Raw genomic sequence first — 5996 nt, 5'->3', positions numbered from 1 at the left:
GGGCGGCTGCTGTGTGTTTCCTAGCGTGAGAGTCAGTTCCCACCCGCAGCCCGGGTCTGCGCCCCAAACCCGCACAGCCGTGGGCTGCAGTCCCACCGGCGCGGGCAGCCTCTTTCTACGGAAGCTTCCCCACAGGAACTCGGGATTGGAGCTGGGGCTGATCGCTGCCTGTGTGAGGAAGTGAGCCTGTGGCTCTGGCTGGGGTTATCTGAGGGCCCATCTCTCTGGTTACCGAGGTGACGGAGATTGCCAGGTGTCAGGAGGAGGAGGAGGAGCCCAGGGCAGGCTCTGGCGGAGCCACTCGGAGCCACAGCGCAGTTTATCTCCACGGCGCATCTCCAGGGGGAAAGAGAACCCCAGGGGCTGAGAAGGTGGGGTGCCGATGGGGTACAGCCAGGCCAGAGAAAGGGGCAGGTCCCAGACCCGAAGCGGCCCACAGCGCACAGTGACATCGTAAGGTGACACGTGGCACACGTTCCTTGGACACTGGCTGACCGCCCAACTCCAGAACAAGGCCCACGCGTCCCTGGCCGCCACGGCCGCCAGCCCACAGATAACAGGAAAAGAGATGTTCTTTACAGACCCTCCTGCCTCGGCAGGCTGGTTTAGGTTAAGAATTTACCTTTTGTTAGTTTCTTACGTGATTAAAGCCCCTGAGGAAACACTGACCACCTAAAAAGGATGGGAAGACTTTCTTGTAGCTCCGAAGTAACTCTGAGTAAAACATTGATAAGCATCATAATGACTCCCATTCCCCGAACCCCAGGGTCACCTTTGCGGCATAAACAGGCATCCAACTTCTGCTCAGGCGGATGCCTTCGTGGCACTGCCCATAAGGTGTCACTTTCTGTGTTTGCCTTACAGTAAACTCTACCTGGACCTCTGCTCGGCCCGAGTGACAACAGAATTCCTTCCTCTGGGGCACAAAGAACCTAGGACCGAGGGGCGGGGTGGGTTCCTTACTGCATCAGGACCCAGTTTCCCAGTGACTAGTTGTGCTCGTGCCATGGGCAGAGAACGGGCCGACATAACCCTCAAAACTTGTAAAATATCATTTTACAACAGCCACAAGGTCAGAGGTCTTGTACCCTCCCGTTCTGATGTCAGATCTGGGTCATCCTATCAAAACCCTGCTTGATTCCACACCAGAAGCAAAGATAGCACTTTCTGGTTGGTGCCAGGGGCAGGACTTAGGAACTGTTCTCTGCGTGTTCCTGGGTTTCCAGAATCAACAGGCCATGCTCACCCACCCAGCTGGCTGCCCGTGCCCTAATCTCCCGCCTCACCTACACCCCCGGTTTCTGATTCGAAGTTTGGGGCACCCATAGCTCTACCAAGTTCCCAGCTGACACCAAGGCTGATCTTGGGGTGCACTTTGAGGAACACGGGGCTGGTGATGACTCACCAGAGAAATCTTTAATTTGGGAGAAAATAGATGCTGGTAGCTTTTAGAGAAGTTTTGTGGTTGTGGTCTCTTCTTAGGCTGCTGGGGGTGGAGATTGGAGCAGTCTTCTCTGGCTGTGTCTGCCCTGCCTGAGGGGCTGCGATGTCTTAGAAAGCTCTCTCTAATTAAGCTGAGGGCCAGGGTCAGGGGAGGATTAAGGTGATGGAAAACAGGAACTGATAAGAAAGGGACCAGAATCTACCCTGCTATTCATTTATTACTGAAACCATTGGCAATTCGAAATATCAAAGAATCACACACACGGCTAAATAATGGTCAAATCATACTTTGAAGGCTTTGGACTAGAAACTCTTGTTCCTTGTTCCACTCTTCCCAGTCCTGTCCTAGTCCTCAAACCAGCCTTTCAGCTTTCTCAAACTTTCCTGAGTATCTGAGCCCCTGGGGACTGTATTAAACGTAGATTCGACTCAGTGAGTTTGAGGCAGGACTGCAATTGTGCATTTCTAACAAGCTGCTATGTGATGCTGGTGTTGATCTGTGGGTCACATTTTGCATTAGAAGATGTCAAATAATTCACTGAGCTGTGTATTTTGCAGAATAATTCTATATATACATACATACATACATATATATATATATTTTTTTTTTTTTTTCAGTACTGGGAATCAAACTCAGGACCTTGCACTTGCAAGGTAGGTGAGGTGCCACTCAGCTAAATCCTTGGCCCTTATAATTTCTTTTGCAGTGTGGGGTCTTGCTGTGTTCTCCATGTTGGTCTCAAACTCCTGGACGCAAATGATCATCTGCATCAGTGTCCTAAGTGGCTGGCACTACAGGTGTGCACCAGCCCAATTTTAGACAGTTTAACTCATAGCAGCTGCAGCGATGGGGGAGGGTTTCATTCCTATACCAGCCTCACGTACCTTCTCAGCTTCGCAGTTAGTAAGTCCCCACCTTACGAACGAGTTCCATTTTGGGAGAACGTTTGTAATTAGGATTTGTTCATAAGTCCAACAAAGTGTGTCTCACACACCTTTGACACAAATATACAGTGGAAAGCATAAAATGACCAGGCACAAAAATAGCATAAATAAGCTATTTTTATTTTTACAGTTGCCTCAAAATGGTGGTACAGTACAGTACAACAACTATCATATAGGGGATTGCAGGGAGTGACCTGAGGAGAAGAGGGTTACTGATGGAGGAGGAAGGGTAGGTGGGAGAGGGCGGAGCTGAGGGTCATCAGCAATAGGAGGGAGATGGAGTTTTGCTCACACCCGATGCTGATGACAGGTTGTGTGTGTGTGCCTGAGCGCGTGCACTGGAGATCAAACTCAGGACCTTGCACTTGCAAGGCAGGCGGTGGCACCACTGAGCTAAATCCCTGGCCCTGACATGGGTTTTTTCATGGATTCGATTCTGTCTACGCTCTCAAAGAACCCTCAGTGATCTGTGAGTAGTAGCTCTTTTCTTCTCATCACAGATGACCCTGTAGCACAGGGTGGCATTCTGAAAGGCTGCTGTGGGTGTGTGTACAGTTCACGGTCACACAGCATGACAAGCACACAGCTGCACAACTACGACAACGTCTAGCAGTCACAGGAGCTACTTCTGCAATGTGTTTTCATCTATGAATGTTCGTAATGCGAGGTCTGTTTGTACTTGTGAAAGTTCCCAACTTATTGTATAGTTCTACTTAGTAATTTTTGTCAGTATTGACACATACTCTGCAATGACTAAAATAGCCAAGTAATGACAATCATTGCAATTCATTTCTTATACAGCCTTTTGTTTTTTCCTGGAGTTTCTAGTTGCCTTTCTTTTCTTACTATGTCTTTCTCATAATAATAGTACTTTCCCTCCTTCAAAAGCTCCCCACAACACATTCCTGTTTCCTCTGGAAGACCCTCTCCCCTCACTCATGGTGCTTCTTTCCCAAACCATTGGATCTGGCACCGTGGGACATCTGGCTCTTCCCCAAAGTCAAAATGACCATGAAAGGTCAACATTTTGAATCCATTCAGGGCATCGAGGCAGCAAAGACAGTGCAGCTAAAGACACTCAGAAAACAGGACTGTGGAGCTGCTGCAGGAAGAAGAGGAACAGAAGTTTCAGTATTGGGCCTGGATTCAAATCCTGAATCCACCAGTTACCAGCTGTATAACCTTGGACAAGTTCCTTGACCTCTTAGAGTTTTGGGTTCATTGTCTTTAAAACAGTAATAGGAAAATGATATCTTTCCCATGGCTGTGAAGATTAAACATATGTGAAAATCACTTTGCAAATTGTGAAGTACCGCACCAATGTTATTTATTATTTTTAGTTTGAGCCAAAGAATAATTATTTTGCTTTTCTTTTTTGTCAGTAATGGGGATCGAATCGAGGGCCTTGTGAACAAATACTCTACCACTGAGTTACAACTTCTCAGTCCTGAGAACAGAACACTTTATCGTTCTACTGTTTTGCTGTCTCAGTAAAGAAATGCCTTAACATGAAATTTTGAATTTGTGGATCACAGTGTCTCCTTGGGAAGCTGTGAATTATAGGCAGGAAGGAGGAAGGAAAACTTTGTGGCCTTTGAGATTAATCTCCTTACACTTGACTCCTGTGGGCCCTTAGGCAGTCCAGGGAGCAATCAGGAGGCTCAGCTTCCTTGTCTTCAGGGTTTGTTCTCCACCTTCTGGATTTGTTAGGGCTTTAGGTAGAGTGAGGCTGGCACAGGCCAGGCTGAGGACATTCCTGCTTTTTCTCTTTCCTCAGAGATTGGAAGTCCAGGCTCTTCACACGGAGACCTCGCACTTTACAAAGGCTTCGAGAAAGGCCTCCTGATTTGGCTGAATTTGGATGATGATCCTGAGTTGGTCGTTACCAGGTTCTCTGCAGTGTTTGGAAACGAACACTGTTAACAGACCAAAGACCAGCACTGCTGCTTTGGCGCCTTTTGACGGTCACATTCGCAGAAGCAACCCCTTCAGCTTCTCATCTAGTGGGTGCCTGGGTCCCTGTGGCTCCTTTTCCTTCCTCCCTTACCGTGCCCTTTTTCTCGGGGAGCTTCATCCCTTGAGCAGATCCAGGCCACATCTTACCCAGGGCCACAGAGGAGGGCAGCCTGGTACAAGAGCCCTGGATCCCTGCTCTGTTCTTCACTGGCAAGAGAAGTCCCGGAACTCGGGAGAGGCGGAACCTACTACTCCACCAGCCATTACTACCAGCCACACCTACTCACCTCCAAGCCTCCCCAGTCAGAAGACAGCAGGCTGGAGTACAACAGCAGCCATCTCTGTCCCCGGGGGATGTCAGACATGGGGGACACAGGCCTTCACATGTGTCACGGAAGGGAAGGTGGGGTCCCACCTCCAACCCGAGATGCAGAGTATATCAGGCTCCATGTAAAAGATACCAAGCTGACTTCTTCCTGCTGCTGGCCTTCTCCCTGCAGGAATCTCCTTTGGCCACATTCTGGCCCACGTCCCGGAACGCAGGTCGGGAAGGCTGCTGGGGCTCCTTCTTTGTTGATACTGCATAATTTTTTCCCCCAGATATGACCAGTACTAAACCCCGGGCTATTTTAAGGTAAAACTCCATGAAGAAGCTAAAGTTTTGGATGGAGTCTTTCATGTTTTAAAAAACAGATTTAATTTATTGTTTTTATTTGACAAATAATAACTGCATATACATGCCAAGTAAAATGTGACGCTTTAATATATGTATACATTATAGCAGTAGTAAGTGAAACTAATAAACATATCCATTGCCTCACCTACTTATTGTGTGTGTGTGTGTGTGTGTGTGCGTGTGATGAAAGCTCTTAAAATCTATTCTTTTTTTTTTTTTTTTTTTTTTTTTTTGATACAGGATCTTACTATGCAGCCCAGGCTGACATCAAACTCATGGTGATCTTTCTGCCTCAGCCTCCCAATTGCTGGGATTACAGGAGTGCACCACTATGTCTACTTTAAAATCTACTCTTTCAGCAGTATTAGAATCTAACATTTGTTTTTTGGGGGGACAGTTTGAGACAGGGTCTCACTATATAGTTGAGACTGACCTGGAACTCACTATGTAGCCCAGGCTGGTCTCAAACTCACAGCGATCCTCCTGCCTCAGCCTCCTGAGTGCTGGGATTATAGGTGTATGCCACCACGCCCAGCTCTAGGTAATATTCTTATGAACTACAGTCACCATGCTGTGCAGCAGATGACCGGAACAGAAAAGGTCTTAATTCTGTTTCTGTCGCCCAAGAGCAAGCCACTCACTTCTGTCTGGAACTGAGAGGAGGAAGTCCCAGCCCAAGCCCCGCCCTGTCCCCACCAAGGACCACGGCTCTGGGTCCTCCTCACAGGGCCCTGGCTCTTGATGCGGTTGCTCTGATGTGGCCATTTTGAAACTCAGGACATTTTCACACAGCTATTTTGATGCAGTTGGGAAATTTCTGACTTTTAAAAGGTACCATCCATTGAATTCAGCTTTTCAAAAAAGGATCAATCGTCAATGTACCACAGGGTCAGGGTCAGGGCCAGGGCAAAGACAACACCATGAGGGAGAAAGAGGACAGGGTGCTCTGTGACATGGGACCCATTTTTAATTAACC

This window comes from Fukomys damarensis, unplaced genomic scaffold (assembly GCF_012274545.1).
Source record: "Fukomys damarensis isolate Sample0158 unplaced genomic scaffold, DMR_v1.0_HiC HiC_scaffold_12, whole genome shotgun sequence".
In the NCBI taxonomy this organism is placed as follows: Eukaryota; Metazoa; Chordata; class Mammalia; order Rodentia; family Bathyergidae; genus Fukomys; species Fukomys damarensis.
The sequence above is the reverse complement of the archived record's forward strand: the minus strand, read 5'-3'. Positions refer to the sequence as shown.